The sequence below is a fragment of the Ambystoma mexicanum genome, chromosome 6p, assembly GCF_040938575.1.
Source record: "Ambystoma mexicanum isolate Mex_15411 chromosome 6p, UKY_AmexF1_1, whole genome shotgun sequence".
Classification (NCBI taxonomy): domain Eukaryota; kingdom Metazoa; phylum Chordata; class Amphibia; order Caudata; family Ambystomatidae; genus Ambystoma; species Ambystoma mexicanum.
Genome location: NC_090935.1, coordinates 745,725,158 through 745,745,225, shown reverse-complemented (window position 1 = coordinate 745,745,225; position 20,068 = coordinate 745,725,158).

The window sequence follows — 20,068 nt, the reverse complement described above, 5'->3', positions numbered from 1 at the left end:
CTGTGTGCAAAGCCGTGTCTATTCACTCACCAGAGGTTAATGTCAAGGGTCAAGTGATTTCACGCGCTCAGTGCGATCCGAGAGGCTGCAGAAGCTCGAACGTATTGGACAACGGATGTCTCAGTTACTCTGATTAATTGCCACTCCTCTGCCCTGCTGCTTCATAGCAAAGTGCTACATTATGGTAATGTCTTAGGAAGTAGCACTGACAGAAATGAAGGCAACAATCGCCCTCATTTTAAAGCAATGTCTTTACGTGGCTGTATTGGCATTTAGCTTTATTCGCTTCTCATTGTCGTGACGCAGTTTTCAAAAGAGTCCAGCCAGCAACGATTCATTCTGGAACCCGTAAAACAATGTCAGGAATGTTAAAAGTACTGAACAAAATGACAAATTGATCAACGTCATCAAAATCCATTAGAACAGAATTAAGGTAAAACATGATGAAAACAGAAGTCTTGCTGACGAGAGTTAGAGGACCACAACCACAGCACATTCCCCAAATGTTAGTCTACTTGTGTTGGCCTAGAAAGTTGTGCTTTAAATTGGTCTTAACTGCCATATGTCAATCTTAACTTATGATCTGGTAGCGCCAGTGATTATATTAATAATAGTCTCAGATAATGAAACTACTGAGAATTACACCACACATATGTTTGCTCTTCTTCTTCTCCTTCTTCTCCTTCTTCTTCTTCTCCTTCTTCTTCTCCTTCTTCTTCTTCTCATCATTATTGTAGTTACTATGAGTGGTTTCAATGTTAAAGCCAAGCAATGGAAGCAATGATGCTGGTAGAGGTAACCACTTCTCATGGCCTTATGGATGGGTAGGTGGTCTGCGATGCTCCAGATACATGGTGGAAAGAGGTTCCAACATATGAAGGCGAGGACCTTGAAAGAGCATCTCCTGGAGTGAGCTTTGTGGAAGAGAGAAATTGAAAGGAAGTTGAGAGTTGAAGAAGGAAAATATCAGTCGGGTGTGTGCCTGTGCCTTCTTCTTCATGGAGGTACGGACCCCAGCAACCAAAGGAGGGTATGAGGATCCCAGGGGATGTGACTGCATCTCATTGGGGTCACTAAGAGACAGACAACAAATGACCAACGACTTCCTATTATGCATCAGTTCCTATTTACCAACTCATCCAGCAACAAAGAAATAATATATCATAAGACATTTCTTGAAAACCAAGTAAAGTATCAGGCATATCAAGAAACAAGATCCTTACTGAGCTGAGCATGTGGCCCCTGTAACAGCCAATCACAACAAATCATATCACTTAAAAGCCTGTGTAGTCGATCCCTCATCACTCTTGTTTGCTGCTCATTGCAGCAGAAAGTGGTGAATGTTTACTCTGTTAACTTTCACAATGGGTATGTCTATATGTACTGATACATAAAATGTTGCATACCCTACATTTCTAAAATGGACATGATTATTCATTACTTTTATAGTGTACTGCATTATTTCAAATCTATCGGTGCCCTAGCTGCTTTGCTCCACCTGCTCATTTCGGCACTGTTTGTTCGGAGGCCCCTTTCCAGTACTCCAGGAGTTTCTAAGGGTACCAACCAAAGTGCTGGTGAAGAGCGGCACTGCATCTAGTGAGTAATGCACGGTCCTCCTCATGTGATGATACAGTGATGAATGAGGCATCACTGAATGCGAGGAGTAAAAAGGCCTGGGCTTGGCAATCCATGGAAATACACTTATGAGATACGTGTCCATCTCCTTCATTGTAGCACATGCGAGGGTCAGCAGCGTGTGCTTTTCTTAGTGGCGGGATTAACCGCTAATATTGGCGAAGAAGGTGGTAGGCGATTTGCCAATACACTTGTGCAATGGTTCACAATGACACCTTGCTGTTTACTTTGATCAACAGAGTGGCACAGAGCTGATGCACTACACACCCAGTGGTTGCAGATCCATTGTGGAATGCTTGTGCTCCCCCAAGGTGAAAGCATGGAATGGGAGGAGGATGTCCATTAATAAACAATCTTTGGCCCCTCCCGAATCAACTTACCCACATTGTGGCAGGGGATCATCTGGAATAAAAGCAGAGAGACTGTGGAGATCTAATTTTCTTCAGTGGTTTTACCTCTACTGCATGTTAGCAGCTCATCTACATTTTATCAGCTAAAAAATTCAAAGCTGATAGCATGGGAGATTAACAGGATCTAGGGGACAGACCCACGATAGCACAAAAGCAACGGTTTTGTAGGAAAGGAGCACTTTGTTTGTTTCTGAACAACAGAGAACTGTTAATCAAACTGCTCAAACTCAAAAAGAGATTGGGGGGGGCAAGGCCAATCCACTTTGATTATTTCAGCAATGTCCAGAACTGTAGATTAGATTCTGCAGCTGCCTGGATGTAGTTGAAACGACCTGAGATCAGGTCAACTGTTCGTATTCTTTATCCTGTGTCAATTCTTTAATTTTTCCCATAGGTCACAAAAATAGAAAATACTTGAAGTTCAAAGTTTGGAAAAGCCTAAAGACAGGCAAGATAAAAAGGCCAAGGGGCCGTGGGTTTTAAGAAGGCTCTTATAAAAATGCACACTCTTTCCGTATGGGTGTGCGCAAGAGCGATTTTGTGTCAGAATATCTTTTTCCTTTTATTGGAGATATTTGTTGTGGGTCATGAGAGCCTTCATGACCTCTGGGGTCGACCGGTTTCAATGGCATTCGTGGATGGAGCCATCTTCGTCAGGACCTCTATTCAATATAGCGACCAAATCAAAAAGTTCAGATTGGCTGAACTTGGTCGGGCATCTCCTGCAGGGACACAGAAGGGGGGACATGGAAAACAACAGATTGTTTAGGAGGGGCAATGGCTGAAAAAACTAGCCTTTAGGTAGAAGGAGTGAGCATTCTAGGAACTCAAAATGAGTGTGAGAATGGTAAAACCAAAGCTATTGGTCAGAGAAATGACAGGAGAGTGCTAGTGCCTGATCACCGGTGAAGAGGACTCATCATCGAGGGTAAGGGAAGGTGGGATGGAGGACCTGGGCAAGGGCGGTGCTGGGGCCCCACTCCCATGTGAATACATGCTGGAGTGGCCCAAAAAAGGCAATTACCTCTGTACACTTAGTATGTGGAGGAGGAGGTGCTCTGATCGCATGCTGGTAACCAACAGAGCTGAAAAAAGACACAGAATGTATTGAAGTAGAGGCAAGAGATTGCTAGAGGGCAATGCTGCAAGGGGCAGCCAAGATCCCAGTAAGTACCTGGTGTTTTTGGCTGCTTCGGGCACCTTCGTAGAATATGACTGCTCTGTGGGTTTTGTTGCTCCAAATGAATGCTATCAGGAAAAAGCCCGATCACCTAAAGAAACAGCTCAGCAATGTGTGCCCGCCTCACGTCAGTGTGACGTAGGCGGGCGTCAAGGCAACGTCAGCGAGGAACGGTGTATGCCTTGGTCCGCGTAATGTGCCCAACCGACTCTCGAAAACGAGGGAGAGCGCGTTAAAACAGCTGATGCCGCTTACTGGCATATTGTCTGTGGCGGACAGCTGAGTAAAGGATACGGGTATCCGTGAGTGGCTGGCCCCGTGTGGGATGTCTCAGACCAAAAATGTGCAGCAAGGGAGAGAGGGGGAGGGGGGGAGGGGAGACAGACCCGTACCATGTCCATGGCCTGCTACTGGTCTGCTGGCTTTGGCAGAATATGATGTCATGGGTGCTGCATCGAGTCAAGGCATAAATCAATGATATTTACATCCAGACTAGGAAGAGAAGGGCCTCTAACCTTTCCCAACAGCCCCTTCTTTACATGACTGCCATCCTACTTATTGTATACTCCTGCTAAGTCTGCTATGCCCAGTACTACTACCTGTACACTGAATACCTTAATTGGGAATATGTAATTCTGTAAATTCCTCTGTGCTACACTATGTAACTTTGTAAGCCCTCCACATCAATTTGTAATATGTAAACTTGTAAATTTGCAAATCCCACTGCACTATACTATGGAACCTTGTTAGCTACTTACCTTAACATGTAAGATGTAAATTTGTAATTCTACTGTACTATACTATGTAACCTTGTAAGCTTAAAATATCCTTTGTATCTGCGCCCTGATACCGCCAGGTCTGGCGTGCGCTACAAATAAATGAACAAACAAACAAACAAACGTGTATTCCTATCGGTAGAGAGCTTGGAAAAGTTCTTCACAGCCATGCAAGAGGATGATAATGATGCAGTGAAGCGATCCTCTCTCCTATACATAGTTAGGCCATAGGTTGACAGACATTTAAAATCTCTCCCTGTAGATGGGTTGTACCAAGTAGGTGAAACAGTATTGATGGTCTATTTCAACCCCATAGTCAATGCTGATTCTTGCCGAAAGACACTAAACAGAGGGAGGATGAAACACTTGATGTGTTTCATGACCTAATATGACCATTGGTGTTCACCTACATCCTTCTAAATGAAGAAGAGGAATTGAGAACATGCTTCAGTGGTGCTTCGCTGTAAAATTACCTAAGCAAATATTGTGTGGACCCGGCATCTCCCTGCCTAAAAGCCTCATTTTGGGGAAATCCTATGAGTTGGGCACACAAAGGACTGCATGCATGGACAAAATGCTTTGTTCCTTGAGCTTGGTAGAATTACATTTCATCACAAGATCTAAGCCCAAAGAAATGACCAAACAAGACAAATCCCCTGGCAAGGGTGTGCAGAGCTCCCCTCCCCCCACACAGGTACCAACACTTCAAGAAGCTGAGCAAATTTTGCCCAAGTCAACTCTTGAAAAGACGTCCAAGACGACACAACACAGCCAGAAGAGGAAGAGATCATCTTCATCTCAACAATCTCAGGTGCGGGATGCAAAAGGAAGAGACAACCATGATGCAATGTGAGCATTCAGGGGAAAGAAACCCAATGCTAATTGATACTGGGGCTTCATTACGCATTATGGCCCATTCTGACATTCACTCCCTATGCAGCTAAAAGGTACTAACTCCCGCAAAGGCCAGAACATACACCTTTCAGGGCAGAAAACCAATTCCCATTCAAGAAACCTTCATGACAGAAAGTTTGCATGGGCATAAATGCATCACCTCAAGATTAGACTTCACCAAGATCAGTGAAAATACTTTGCTAGGGTGTGACATTGCAAAAGGTTTACAAGTGGAAAACTTTGTATTTGTGTTATACATTGAGGATTTGGCTGGCCTCATTGACTGACATGATCCCTTATTTAATGGTGTGGGGCAACAAAAAGGAAACCATCCCATTTGCAAATTGATAAGCCCATACAGCTAATTGCACTGAGGCATAGAAGAGTGCCTCTCCATTTATGAGAAAATGTGGAATAAGAACTGGTAAAGATATGACTGAGAGAGTGACTCATGCTGTGGGTATCCCCCACCGTGATTGCAATTAAACCAAGTGAAACAAAAGGGGTGGCGCCTTCCACTAGAGTTAGAGACAGTACATTACTATTTGTATGTCTATTTAATTTGTCAAACAAGTTATACAAAATGCTTCTAAAGTAAGCTCAGCATCCATTGGCTAGATAGTTCAGATGTGGACTCAATGCGTGCAAGTACCAATGAGCATTATTTTAACTCATGAGTCTGCTTTATTAGTTCTAGCAGATCTTATTGTCTGTTTGGTAGACATATGTGGCAGGTATAACACTTCAGACCATTAAACTGAAATCGTGAACAACATAATTTGAACACAATTGTGATATTAACATACATTTCTGCAGACATAGGTATATTGGTTGTGTGTTTAGAATAGTAGTGTAACATATTTAACACTCACAGGTACATTTACATTGGGACCAATTTGTCATTCAGAAAAAAAGATAAGGGAAAAGGGAAGACAAAACTTCAGTGTTTCCTTGATGCATTTATATGTAACCGTATTAGAGTCTTATACGTGATACTAGTGGTTGTTTGTCCGTTCGTGCAGTCAGGCAAACTTTCTAGGCCCTATCTGAGTTGGCAAAATTAGGGTTCATCTAGATGCTGGATTAGAGGACCAAACCGTAGGTCTACGCCAGGAGGAAAGAAAACCTTAGAGTTCAGGTGGACTTTGGAGCCCGCTGCTGGCTATGTCCACTGGCGTTTTGGCTACTTGTTGAAAAGCCTTCTTCTGGGCCTCTCGGACAGTTTCTCTTGATGTGTGGGAAGAGAGGGGAGAGGGAGTGAGAGAAAACAAAAAGGTAAAGAAACCTAAAACTCTTATGTGCAAATTAAGATAAGCCATGACAACTACTGCGAGTGGAAGAGACTCTACAGATCAAGGGATTTATATTTTACACAAACCATGATTAGTATGGTTTGTTCTGTATAGGAATGTACAGGTACTAACCTGTTTAGGGTCGGCTGGGGCAGACGGGAGAGGCCAGTCCTGCTCTTCAAGCTGCATTGGTAACCATAGATGGTCCCAAATTTGGGTCCCGGAGGGTCGATGCTCTTGAGGGACTGCATGTGTCGGGAATCACTCGGCGCGCGGTCTGTTGCAAAACAAGGGTTTGAGGTTTTTTAGTTCATTGCTTAGTCACTAAAATCCATGTTGTAAACGAACAATCATGCATTGGGTACCCTACCTTGGTTTTGGAAGGTTGGAGTATCCCTGGCGTTGTTCCCAGTTGAGAGAGTATATTGAAGTCCTACAAGGGGGAGCCTGGGGATCTGTGGCACAGAACCATGTGTGCTGTCTTGATCGGAGTTCCTCCATGCTGGAGCAGGAGGATAAGATAGTAAGGGGACAAAAGGCTGCTATGTCAGCGTGAGGTGCAAGCTGCTTCTGGACTAATGCTGAAGGTAGAGGTATGTGTTACAGGCCACTGATGTGCAGTGTGGGCCATGGTAAGAAATATAGGAGCAATTACCTTATAGCAGGGCAAATAGGGTAGCAGAGATTGCGATGAGGATTGCTGAAAGCTGCCGTGCTGCAGGAGTCAGCGTTCCTGACCGAAGGAACTGTGTCCTTGGGCTGCTTGTACGCATGCATTGTATGCCAGTGTCTCGCGTCTGGCGCATGCGTCTGGCCCGTATTGTCCGTTGCTATGGCAATGCTTTAGGTTGCTTGATACTGCAGCGCAGGTCAGAATAAACAAGTTATGTGGCTTCAGGTGCCCTTCTAAGGGTCTCAAAAAACTATTTGAAAAAACCTATTGGGGACATATGATGTCCTGATGTTGTGGGTGTGGGCTGCTAGCCTCAGTAATATGACACAATTATTTCTGCATTCGTGGGATTGCCAGTGTCTCAGGTCTGGCGCATGCATCTAGGGTGTATTGGTATCAATAACTGTGGCAACTCTGAGGTTGCTCTGTGCTGCAGAGCGAGTCAAGTCAAGTCAAATGGCTTTGTGTGTTCTCCTGTATGTCTAAGGAAACCTTTTGGGGCCTTCTAGAGTACTGATGATGTTGGATGTGGGCTGCTAGCCTAAGTGTTATGCCATTGCCAAAACCTCTTGATGGTTTGTTGCATCCTGGTGGTATTGGGTCCAAAGGTTGTGACACAGGTTAGTTGATCTTCTTCCAAGTTCCTGGTTTTGGGCACTAGAAGTGTCTTACGTGGGGTGCAGAGTGCTCTTTTTCTGGTGTTTTTGATCAGTTTCTTAGGATAGCCTCTTGCTAGTAGATACAACAAACCATCAAGAAGTTTAGGCCACTAATACAGATGAGCCTACCTGAGGAACCACCACCGAGGATGGCACTTAAAAGGGCAAAAAATTTGAAAGAACATCTGACCCATGCCCATTTGAAGAAAACCTCAACAACAGGTCTCTGGAACCTCAGAGAGCTTTCAGGACACCACCCCTGTGGAACATGTTCATCATGCAAATTCACCAGAAAAATGAAACCCTTCAAAATTGGTAACAAAGAGTGGGTTTTCAAACACTTCTCCAACTGTAAAACATGCAATGTTATCTATCTATTGGAATGTCTATGCGGCTTGAGCTACATTGGCCAAACAAAAAAACAAAAAACATTTTGTATAACTTGTTTGACAAATTAAATAGACATTCAAATAGTAATGTACTGCCTCTAACTCGACTAGTGGAAGGAACCACCCCTTTTGTTTCACATAATTCTCTGGCCCCTCATTCTTCAACAGCAAGGGCTATTAAACCAAAGCAACCAGGTTCGATATGCATGTACGTGGACATTTGACTCCCAAAAAAAGCAATTCAGTGAGAATGGCACTTGATGCATAGATGATGGGGTAGTTGACCATCAGGTCATAGCACTGTTCTCAAAACTTGATTTAAAGGCTGGTATCAACAAGTGGTGCTGCACCCTGAGTCACAGTATATCACCACATTCACCAAGAATAAATGCTTCTATCGTTAAAAAAGACTGAGTTTTGGCATTTCATTTGCTCCAGGGGTCTTCGATCACATGGTCAGCAGTATGTTGGTGGGCCTCCCTGGGGTCCTCAATATCAATGATGATATTCTAATCAACTAATACAATGAGTTGGAACATATGGAATGCCTAGAAAATGTACTAGCTAGGCTTCAACAAGAAGGTCTGGCTTTGCACAGGAATAAATGAAAAGCCCTTCACTGTCAGGGGCTGAGCAAAGGTATTCCCAAATAGAAAGTGAGGCAATGGCGGTTCTTTGGTTCTGCCATCATTGCGACATCTATGTATATAGGAAACCAGTAGTGGTGGTGATGAAATTCAAAACTCTGCTATTTATTTTATTTTATTTTATTTAATGTGATATAGTTAAAAAAAACTTTACACATAAAATAATACAATATAATAAACAATAGAACATAGATAAAAACCTAATATCATATAAATGAGTTGATTTTAAGAATCACAACATAAAATAAGCAGTACCTTCCAATTTGTTTCATTCAACTTATGTACTACTGAATTTACAATCTGTTGGTCCAATCCATTCAATGAATTCCAAGTATAGGCCCAACACACTATATAGTCCACAGGGAACTATATTCCCAGACCTTACCCAGTACTGTTAATGATCCTTCAGAATTGTTCACAGGGCACAAGCTTTCCAGAAAGGGAATAAAGGCCAAGTATCAGAGGGGTCCCAGAGATAAATCCCACTAGGCGCATTGCAATACTCAGTTATTAAATTATTTCAATAATAAAACTGATCTCTTTCCCTAACATAATTCATCCAATTTGATGGTTCATGCCAAGCAGTCTGCTACTATGTTCCATATCCTAAACAGAGACATATGTAAACTTTGATTGTTCGTGTTAATACATTGATTCCAGAATGATCCATCTTTTATTGTCTCCTCTGATGAACAAATCTGCCAACATGACCAATATAGACTGCTCCCATAGTGGGGCATTCTGTTAGAAAATGCTTTGCAGTTTCCCCTTGTTCTCTATTGGGACACATTCGGCAGAAGTGCTCCTCTTTCAGGATACCCCATTCCACACCCACTACAGTGAGGATGGGAAGACCGTTAATTCTCAATAAAAGGATAAATCGCCTCAGATTAAGGGATGGGCAAAGATTCATATAACATTGGGGTCATTTGAATGTGTATAATACCGTTGGTATGAATGTATAGCTCTTCAGGTGGCCCAAATGGAAAAAGTGTTCCTGCCAATCCCAGAGTTCAATGTGTCTTCCCGAGGAGAACCTCATACGAAGGCAATCATCTCCCCACTTGGGTTCCCATTATACCTCTTGAAAAAAAAACATTCATACTTTTACTCAGGCTCAACTTCAATTGGGTTTTGCGCTCTTCATCACCCATACTATGCAAGAGTGGATTTGTAGGGGCATTGAGAATCTTGATGTACAATTGTGCTCTTTTCTCCAGTACCAATGATTTTAGTGAGAGGATGCAAAGCTCGAAGCGGATTATAGCCATAGGTACACATTGAGGTAGTCCCAGCAACTTCCTCCAGAACCTTCCCTCGATTCCCTGCAGCCATTTCAAAGCGATCATACTTAATGCTTCAAGTCCATAAGTCACAGAAGGGACCAGACATTGGATATCTAATTGTCAGGCTCCCCATATGGAGTAACCACTTAGTGAATTGGCAGATGAGAGCTGTTAACTGCACTGCCCTCCTCAGACATAGCTGAGAACACGTATCATACTCCCATCTGCATCAAACTCTACCTGAGGTATTTATACACAGGAGTATAACTGACTTCCCTAGCCTGAACCTGTAATCTTACTTGTGCAATCTTCTTGTTCGCAAATGAGATCATTTGGGTTTTGTCTTGATTAATTGTCTGACCGTTGATGTCATCATATATCCACAATGCCTCCGCCGACCGTTGTATTCCATTAAACGTATGGTCAAAAATGACCAAATCGTCGGTGTAGGCCAGGACTGTACAATGAACAGATCCTATTTTAGGAGGACAATTTGAGATGGATTTAAATGATAATGGAAGATCATAGACAAACAGATTGTATAATAGGGGAGCTGTTACACATACCTGTTTCACCCCACAGTTTTGACTAACAGGCTTAGTCATCATACCCTTTGCATCAAATTTAAGGCGCACAGAGGTATTAGTGTGTAGTAATTTAAGATAATGGAGGATCCCTGAGGGGCAGCCCAATATCTGACGTTTATGCCAAGGCTGCTCCCTACACACCGTGTCAAAGGCGGCCTTAAATTCGATAAAGAGGGAATATAGTGGCAGGTTATTCGGGAGAAGTGCTCTACTACTTAATTTATCCATACTAATAGGTTGTGCATAGTTGAATAATCACATCTAAATCCACGTTGAAATCTATCTAATATGCCCTCTTCATCGACCCAGGCTTGCAAACCCTGAAGCAAAAATGAGGCAAAAAGTTTACCTGTACAGTCTGACATAGAAAGCAATAGGTAGTTACTCAGTTTTAATTCTGTTTTTAAACACCAGTGTTAATATCGCTTTCTACCAAGTGCTGGGAATCAGACCATCAACAAGTACTTTATCAAAGAGTATTTTAAGAAGGTTGGCCCAGAAGTTGTGATCTTTCTTAAGGACCACATTAGCAAGCCCATTAGGGCCCGGAGCTTTAGATTATTTAAGATGCTTGATTTCTCAACCTTAACTACAAATGGGTGGATCTTGGGATAAGATTCAACTGCGATAAAAGTTGATGTATGAAAAGGAAGGTTTCGCTTAGCTAGATATGAGCACAATGTCTGTGCATCAATGGGATTAATAAGGGCATGCTGTTTGTTACCCTTCGCTTCGCTCAAGAGTGACCAGATGTTGCGGTTATTCCTCACAGGATATCTCTGCGTGAACATCTCCAGTACTTTAGCCACAGGCGGTACTTATTTTTCAATTTCCTAGCAATCGGAGAAAAAGTCACCAATGACCGTGCCACCCTCTTGGCTCTCCCAATAGCTGCCCTTAATTTACGCTTAGCAACCTTAATCATGCGATCAAAGACCTGACCCAACAGGGACCCTCTGATAGCCAAATTTAACTTAGATGTGGCATGGGAAGCATAAAATGAAGTAAGCCATGCTTCAATCTCAGTGGCAGACATTGGGGGTCATTCTGACCCTGGCGGTAGGGGGTTAACGGGCCGTTAACCCCCTACCACGCTATTATTAGGTCCCTTAGCGGGTCCCACCAGGGCCGGCTGGATTTACCAGCCGGCCTTAGCGGGACCCGTTAAGGGACAATGGAGCTGATAACTGGTTCGCAATTTGCAGGCCCGTTATTAGTTCTTTCTCCATTCCCATTGAGCCCTATGGGGGCTCAAATGGGAATGGGGAATGGTTTTTGAAATGGGGATTTACCGGGTCCGCATAGGTCGGAATGTCCCAGTAAGTCCCCACTCCGACACCGCAGACCCGGACCCGAGTTTGAAGGTGCCATGGTGCTATTAGCACCATGGCTACCTCCAAACTCGGAATGAGTCCCATTGTCTCAAATAAATAATGTAGGGTTAATATTGGTCAGATGAGCTGTCGCTCTAACAGCTTTTTCAATATTTCTCTCTGATCAAACTATACGAATTGCTGCATGATTTACTTTTAAATCATCCATAGATCTGATATAAGCTTTCCGCCCCAGCCCTCCCACACTGACAATCAAGGCTTTGTGGTCAGTCCAAGGATCAAGACTGACGGCCATATCTTTAATTATAGCAGCCAATTCACAACTCACAAAAATGTAATCTAGAGTGCTAGATGAGATGCCTCTCCTTCACCTGGCTTCTTCTGGGCGATCGCTCTTAGTTCACCCGGTGATGATCTCAAGTTCCCAGTCATCAAAGAACCTCAGCCAATTCTGTCCCTTGGAGTCCCATAATGAGTGCTCCATAATGCTTCCAGGATCTAAATTGGCATTTACTGCCTTTCCCTTACCACCAGTTATATGGCAATTGAAATCCCCCCCAACTAAAATATGTTGGTTCTCAGGACATCCCGCCCAATTGCACCAGGGCGGTTATATATATTGACCAGTAGTAGTCTCTCCCAGTCCCCTTTGATTGGGAAAGTCACTTCCATGGCCAAGACATAGTCACCCGTGCTAGTCAAGATCTTTGTTGATTTTAAGACGTGGCTCACCCCCGTAATTAATCCCCCAAATGGCCTACATAGGGCACCCTTCTTGTCCAAGGATTGGTGAATTGTAAACCCGTTCATGACCATAGGGGTGTCAGCCAGGTTTCCTGCAGAAGTAAAAGCATGTGGTCATTAATGTATGTTAAGAAACCATAAGTTGAGAAAATGTGTACAAATCCACGGGTGTTCCAGGATAACAAACTGCAGTCTCATTGTTTGTGAATAACTGCAGGTAATGAATCCGCAAGCCATTTTAGCATTACTTAAATATACTCAAATGGGTTTTCCCTTGCTTAGTAGATTTGACTGCCAGAGATGGATCCTCCTGCTCTGGATCCCCATCATTGTCAATGTTTATTGAACGTAAAGCCTCATTGTGCTTACAGAGCATTTGGGCAGTTGCTAGGAATTTGCAATGAATTGCACAGACTTTGGGGTTCAGCCCTTTCAGAGGTTCAAAAAGAGAAAATCCTCGGATATCAAAACTCGTAGCTGTGGTACCAAATGGAGTTTGGTGAGGAAAGACGATCTAGCTTACCAGTTACTGCGGCAGACTCTGCTATTGATAATGTATGGAACAGTGCTTCAATCTCCTCCTTGGATTGAAAAGTGGCTCCTACAGTTCCAGGAGTATGATGCAGGTCTTACGTATCGACTAGAGTATGACAACCCACCGGACTATTTTTCCAGACTGTTAAGATGGATTTCTGAACTGTGACCTGGAGGGGCAGAGGTTCAGAAGGCCAGCCTAGTTTCTTGGAACAGGGTAACCTCTGGACAGGCCAGACCGATCAGGGTAGCGATGGCGGCGGCCAAGACTAATTCTGAAGAGGGGTGAGGGTGACTGAAAGACCTCGATGAGCACACAAAGCAAGGACACTTACAAATTACTCCAGACAGGTGTTATATTAAAAATATATAGACACATTTATTACAAGGCCTTTGTAACATCGACCATAGCAAAGAATCACAATAATACTGAAGTAAACTAACACATCACAATCAATAGAATATATATACAAGACCGAGGGGTCTAAGGAGTTATAAGCACGAAATATATAGACCACCTAGATGGGGAGGAAAACAGGCAGTGCAAGTAATCATTAGACCCAGTTCGACATCAGAAATACACCTAACTAAGAGGTGTTCCAAGCCCTACGAAGAGAGGAGCCTTATGCTCAAAAGTACATGCACGCGCCTGTGCCAATGGACAAAATAAGGTCTCTGACAGTTCAGGAAGGTGAGTGCGATGATGAAGAACCAGTCCCCATTACTCAAGCAAGACCTCCACTTGTGGGCAGAGGCAGGGTGAGAGTGTGGGATGGAGCCGCTATTTCGCAACAGCGGTAGAAAAGAAATGGGTTCCTGCGCTAGGGGCCACCGGTTGGGGTATGGACTACTCACCGGTCCCCGATGCAGGCAGACCCAGACTTCGCCAGTTCAGTTCACTTTGCTGGCAGGTTGGGATGTGACAAGCAGAACGTCTTGACACCGTGTAGTTTCTGCGGTAGCAGGTTTCAGGGTCAAGGGGGTCACAAGTGCAGCAAACTTGCACAGGTCGTTGCTGCAGCAGGGCAACACGGTAACCGCCTTTACTCCGGTCCGGACGCACTTTTCTCATTTCAGACCTGGGAAAGCCAAGTGTATGAAATTCGGTGTGAGGGTGCCGGGGATACAGAGCAAGCAAGGTGCCAAGTTTCGAGGGCTTCCTCAAAACGGCGGCGGTGACAGAGCAAATGTCCCGTGTAAGCTGGTCAGCACACGAGTTGGCCCAGGGACACTTCCGAAGAGGCTTACTTGCAGGGTTTGATGAAGGTGCCGAGAATAGTTGGTCCCACTATTCCAATGGGTCGAAGCGCCTTCACAGACCTTCTAGGACGATCAGATGCAGAGGGGTCTCACAGGGCGACAGCGGGCTCAGGGTGCCAAACCTTTCAGCGGGTCACCAGCGGTTCCTCAACTCGGCTTCTTGTTGCAGGATACTTGGCTCCTTATCCTTTGTTCGTGTGATCCCCGGAGATCGACATGGTAGTGGTGTTTTCGGCCTCCTCATATCCAAAGTTCCCTTCGCGCCAAAACGGAGAGGACCCAATAGGGATCTGCTCACAAACACTCACTCCATACGTGGATCAATCACGGACCACAGTGGTCCCAGGCATTCAGGACACTACAGACTCTCTGGTACCCAGGATGTGTATTGGGAACAGACATCCCAGCCCACATCCTGGAGGCACACACACAAGGCATGCAGAAGCCCGTGAAAGCTTTGGGTTTCGCGGGAAAGTGCATGACCAAATAAGGACTGACCCGGGTCGGCTCGACCTGGGGAAGGTGAATGCGCAAGATGGCCAAAGGACAGGACAAAGAACCGCGTGGCATGGCCATTTTGGATCCAGGCCACCTATTTGTGCCAAACACGGTAAGCGTGGATAACATGGCAAAAAAGGGCTCAAAACATAAGATAAACGATAGCTGCCACCAGTCCTGTCCGTGACACACCTGCACAGTTCATAATAAGTCCAGCGTGAGTTTCTAGGTCCTTTGGAATGACTAGAGACCCAAGGGTGCAGTAAAGTAAGTTACATCGCACTCTTGTAACATGTTGCACAAAAGCTGCAACATGAGGAAAGGACTAAGGGAAATGAGGTTCCCAGTACTGACTGTCTTAAGGGCATGTCAGTTTTTTATTGATTGATTGATTGATATTTTATTTCTATCGCGCTTGTACACAAGTGTTTCAGAGCGTGACAAGGCAAGAGAGGGGAACAGAGGAGAACGAAACAGCGAGCTTACTTGGCCCAGTGACATTGAGAACGCGCAAGTGCATGGGAGAGGGGGAGGGGGAAAGTGCATGGAAGGGGGGAGAGGTGGAAAGTGCGAAGCAGAGGAGAAACAGATAAATAACAATAAATAAATAATAAAGGCAACAAACAGTGGTAATGCAGCCAGCAATTTGCAAGTGCTAGGTTTAAGGCAGCAGACAGGGTAGGTCCGATAAGTGCAGGAAGAAAAAGGGGGGGCTGTATGGGTACAGATACAGACCCCAGTGCAAGGGGTGACCCTGAGGCAGTGCGGGAGGGTGGCAGGATGAGCAGGTACCTGGGCCCAAAAGACAGAGGGTGGCCAGGTGCACAGTGCCAAGAGAGAACAGATCAGCAGGGGAGAGGGGGAGCGAAGGCAGAAGAAAAGAGGAAGGTCTTGAGGTGCTTCTGGAAGCGGAGATGGTTCTCCTCACGTTTTAGAGTGGCAGGGAGGCTGTTCCAGAGGGAGGCCCCAGCCGAAGACAGAGATCTACCCCCAGCTCGTTTCTTAGAAAAACGACTGACCCTGAGTGAGTTGAAGGTATAAGAATTGAGCGAAATCCCAGAGGAGTGCAGCTGAGGGCTGTGTTTCTCGGGCAAAGGTTAGATCAGGGTGTAAAACAGCAGCAAAAAGTTTGGCGGTTGGCACATGGAGGGAAAATTACATTCAAATATGAAATCTTTCCTAACACAGACACCTCGGAGTCAAAGGCACTGACTCGGCATGGGAGGAATTACTGGCGGAAGAACACATTTGCATGGTCACCTAGGCTGTTGTTGGGTTTTCCTGGATGAATACTTCCAAATGGTTCTTGAGGCTTCAAGAATGACACAAGGTCTTACAGATCCTTTGAAACTTTTGACTCAAACTCTCTATATCACCAGAAGGTCTATTGTTGTCAGATGTGTGCATCGTTGTCCTCTCAACCCTGAGTATGAAGGAGCTGGAACTAGTGCACAGAGGGTACCAAGAGACTGCTAAAACAAATGCAAGACTACAGAAGAAAGTGTGGTTTCCCGAGCTGGAATCCAAAGTCAATAACTTTGTGCAGAAATGCCTGTGGTGCCATACCTCAACTAATATGGTCCGTTAACCTGCCATTCGGTCCCAGGAAACAAGTGAAAACCTCTGATAGCATCTAAGCATCGCTTGTGGGACGATCAACACTGACCAGCACTTTCTGGTGTTGGTGGATCAATCGCCAAGATACCATGAAGTGGATTCTGTGAACTCCATTGCTGCAAAGGATGAAGGGATTTTTGCAACACACAGTTTACCTGAGGAAATGAAATTGGATAATGAACCCTTGTTTGAAGGGAGTATAGTTCTCACTAAGTATATGACATCATGGTATCACCCCTGTGGCCAAGGGCAGATGGTGAGAGTGAGTGCTTCATGCACACCTTCAATGATGGCTTCAAACGCTGTGACCAAGGGAAAACGGGAATGCTGTGTGCTTTCTGCACACCTTGAACAAAGTCTTTCAAATTGAAAAAAGGCAGGGAACATGCCTGCACCAAGCCCTGTACTCATTTCTATTAGAATACCGAATAACCCCTCACACAATTAAGTGGATATATTCGAGGAACTATGCTGGTACACCCCACCCAAGAATAGCATTCCATACATAATGAGAGAGTGAGGGAAAAGCAGAAATATGCAAACAACGAGGAAAACCTTTGCAGATAGTAGGGTGCACCGAGAGCTAGAGTGTGGGAGACCAGGTATGCTGGCAAATAACTTGAGTCTTCCTTTCAAACCTCAGGCATGGCAGATCGTGGGTCTGAAGGGGCCCAAGGTGATAGTGAGAAGGAGCTTGGCAGACCTTAGTAGTCATTTAAGCTTCTTCTGAAGAATTAGGTAATTGTGGCAAAGAAATAAGGTGGTTCAGGACTCCATCCTTTTAGCCACTAGTGACACAGGGAAATCTCCTTTCAGTCCAGACCAAAGAGCTGCTTCCCACCCCAGAAGTCTGACAAACACGCCTCCAGTGTTGACCGCAAGATTAGGGCACAATGCAAATGGCGAATCCTGTTCAGGTATAAAAGTAGCTATCGAAACCTCAGGAGACTAACGAGGAAGCAACTGCATGGTGGACTTTGAAGTGTATAGTTAGATAAAAAACAAATTAATGGGATTCATTCCCACATACCATTGAGTTGCAGATGCTCATGCTTAGTCAAGTTTGCCATTGTTTTGCTAATGTTTATGCTTATGATAAAGGGTTGATATTGTGAGTGATTTAGTGATTTCCACACATCATGGCGCAGTGATGCATGAACCATCATTGCAGGCTAGGAATAAAAAGGCTCTTTCTGGCAATACACTCATCAGATGCATGGCTGTCTCCTTTATTGTAGCATGCACAAGGGTTAGCACGTGCAATTCTTTGCAGAGCGGTTACCTGCTAACGCCGCCCCTTCCGTCTTCAATCACCTTCAGCTGTTGTGGCAGAGAGTCTGTGCTTCGCGTGGCGTGAGCTCCATTGTAGGAAACACGTCAGCAACATGGTACCTTCTGGGGATATTAGTTCCTTTTTTCTCCACTTAATTGCACTGCAACAAAGAGGTTCTCGAGCGGCTTAGCACACCTTTAAGATATGGCTTACTCTTGCGGCACAACCACACTTTTATGGGAACGCTGCTGAAGACCCTGATTGCTGGTGCATATGTTTGCTTGGCGGGTTGATGTCTGCTCTTAAAGGGATATATTGTATTTATGCTTTTCTGTTTGGCACATGCATTCATTTGCACGGACGATTCTCCCTTTTCTAGGGCGCACATTTCCTGCATTTGTCCTTTTCTGAACACGCAAGTTCCCTTTTTCTCCGTTCACCTGTTCTGTGGCAAGGCTCTGAGCCAGATGTTCAGTGCTTCCACAACTCAGCTCACCATTAACATGCCACTTGGGAATGATTCCTGCCCAGTCTTTTGGGAGAATGCCCCCTTTATATGTGACTGAGTAGTTCCTGGGTGTTGCACTATATACGGCTGATCATCCGTTCTGATATCTGCTCTTCAGCTTGCTGCTTGCAAATATTGAGAAGGGTGAGTAGCAACACCTGTTCACATCTAGTATTATAGTTCGCAGATCCTGTTTAAGGTCGTCACTCTGCTTGGCAGTGGCGTCGCTAGGGGGTCTGGGGGGGGCAGTGCCCCCCCTCTGAAGTCCTGTGCCCCCCTTGTGCCCCCCCTACCTAAGGTGCGCAGTGACCATGTTCTCTGTTCGTGGTTTTGTGACACTCACTGAGGCAAATGTCTGCATATCACACGGCAATACTCCTTTTGTCTCAAAGCGAGTAGTGCTCGAGCAGCTTGCAGCCCCTCCCATCAGAATGTAGCCACGAAACTGCTAATGATGGGCCATTAGTCACTGAATTGTTTCATGCCTGCATTTTGATGGGAGGGAGGGGAGCTGCGTGGGGTGTGGGTAGTTGGTGTGCACAAAAGCCTCTCTGCAGGGGTGCTTGTGACGCCACCACTGGCATACTGAGGGCCCCCGCAGCCCCCACAGTTCAGGGGGCCCCTGGGAGGGGGTCCCACTTTGAGAAAAAAAATGAAACATTCCCCCCCCAAAAAAAAAAGTTTTGTTTCTTTTTGAAATCACTCTGCATTCATAAAGAAATTATTTCTTTAACAAAACTCATTTCTTTATTAAGGCAGAGTGACTACAAAAAGAAACGTTCTTTTTGAAGTCTGCCCTCCCCCACCTCCCCCACCCCATGACATGGTAGACCCTAGGCTCGAGGCTTCCATGTCATGGGGTTGGGGGGATCCCTATGACTTCAAAAAGAAATAGGGACTCATTACAGCTATGCCGGTCTGGAAACAACGGTGCTGGTAAGCTTACCGGCACCGTTGTTTCCGGACCAGCATATTACAGGTCTGCCTGCCATAGCCACCGTGCCGGCAGGTCTGACCCTGCCCAGCACAGCGCCCATGGTAGGCAGACCGCCATGCAAGCACCAGCACCATTAACAATTAACAGAGTCCTATGGGAATAGGGAGAAACATTTTACCGACGCCTGACTTTCTGGGCTGCCGGGGTTGTAATCTCCCAGTTGCACTGCGAAGTCAGGCGCTGTAAATCATTCCGAGTCTGGCGGCAATCCTCCCGTGGCAACAGCACAGTTATCACCGGACTCAGAATGAGGCCCATGGTTTATTTTTAAAGTCACTCTGCCTTCATAAAGAAATGATTTCCGTTATGGTTCGGTCCTTACCGGATATCATTTCTTAATGAAGTCGGAGTGACTTAAAAAAAAACATTTCTTTTTGAAGTAATAGGGCTCCCCTCAACTTCATGACGTGTGCGTGTGAGTGTGTATGGTGAAAGGGTGCACACTTAAATGTATAGGTGGCTGCCTGTGTGAGTGTATGGTGAAAGGGTGCACACAAATGTATGGGTGGCTGGCTGCGCATGTGTGCTTGTATAGTGAAAGGGTGCACACTTAAATGTATGGGTGGCTGCCTGAGTGTGCCTGTATGGTGAAAGGATGCACACTTAAATCTATAGGTGGCAGCCTGTTTGAGTGTATGGTGAAAGGGTGCACACTTAAATGTATGGGTGGCTGCCTGAGTGTGCCTGTATGGTGAAAGGGTGCACACTTAAATGTATGGATGGCTGGGTGTGCGTGTGTGTATATGGTGAATGGTGCCTGTGCTTATGTTCAGGGGTGAAACAAAACCTACATTTCGGGTGGGCTAATCCTTCAAATGTTGGTAGAGGCGCTAACTTCACGAGCGGTGGGGAGGGGAAAACGTATTTGTGTG